The 696-nt window shown below is 31.3% G+C and overlaps 1 non-coding gene across 1 annotated transcript; it reads left to right on the top strand.

Moving 5' to 3' along the window:
* Positions 1-201: 201 nt before the first annotated feature.
* LOC130086535 (small nucleolar RNA U13) lies at positions 202-297 on the top strand. Its single transcript, XR_008807227.1, has one exon. It is a non-coding gene; the product is annotated as a small nucleolar RNA U13 (small nucleolar RNA).
* Positions 298-696: the final 399 nt, after the last annotated feature.

The following is a 696-nucleotide window of genomic DNA, read 5'->3' as shown; positions in this document are numbered from 1 at the left end:
ATATGATTAAATACTCGCTAACTCTGCATTATATGTTCATATATACACACTACTATCATTACATATAGAGAAACTAGCTTATATCACTGATATATGACAATATTTATCAAATGTTAAAGGAAAGCCGAGACTTCAGTTTGTAACAGCGCACAGAAAGCCTGTAGCTCGAATATGATCAAATCAATGACCTTCCACTCACTGATCCTTCTGGTTCTTATAAAGTGATGATTGGTCTGATCACGCGTGTGTGTGAAATGTGCAGCCGCTGTTACGACTTAGCACATCGACCTTCTGATCCAACAACCAAGATTAAAGAGGACATGATAGAAGAGATGGATTACATTGATTTAAGTTAAACATGAAAAATGCTATATTAAAAATATAATTCAGTTATTTTAAATCACTTGTTATGGATGACTAAGCTCTGGTAATGGGAGAAAAGAAGCTTTATGGTGCTTTAAATCGATTGAATCTCTTCCTTCATAAAATGATTCACTGATTCTGCAAACCAACTGCTAATGTTTAATTAAAGCTGTAATCAGTTTAATGCATTTCATTTTGTCTATCTTTAAATATGTGTTATTTTATTAAATTGTAGGGTTTGTATTGTTTGTTTTATAGACAGCTTGATTAATCAGACCAATAATAGACTTTTAAATACAACTTTTCCTTTTTATTATATAAATGTGTCATGAA

This window comes from Rhinichthys klamathensis, unplaced genomic scaffold (genome assembly GCF_029890125.1).
Source record: "Rhinichthys klamathensis goyatoka isolate OS25496 unplaced genomic scaffold, OSU_Roscu_1.1 h1tg000096l_1, whole genome shotgun sequence".
Lineage (NCBI taxonomy): Eukaryota > Metazoa > Chordata > Actinopteri > Cypriniformes > Leuciscidae > Rhinichthys > Rhinichthys klamathensis.
The sequence above is the reverse complement of the archived record's forward strand: the minus strand, read 5'-3'. Positions and strand labels throughout refer to the sequence as shown.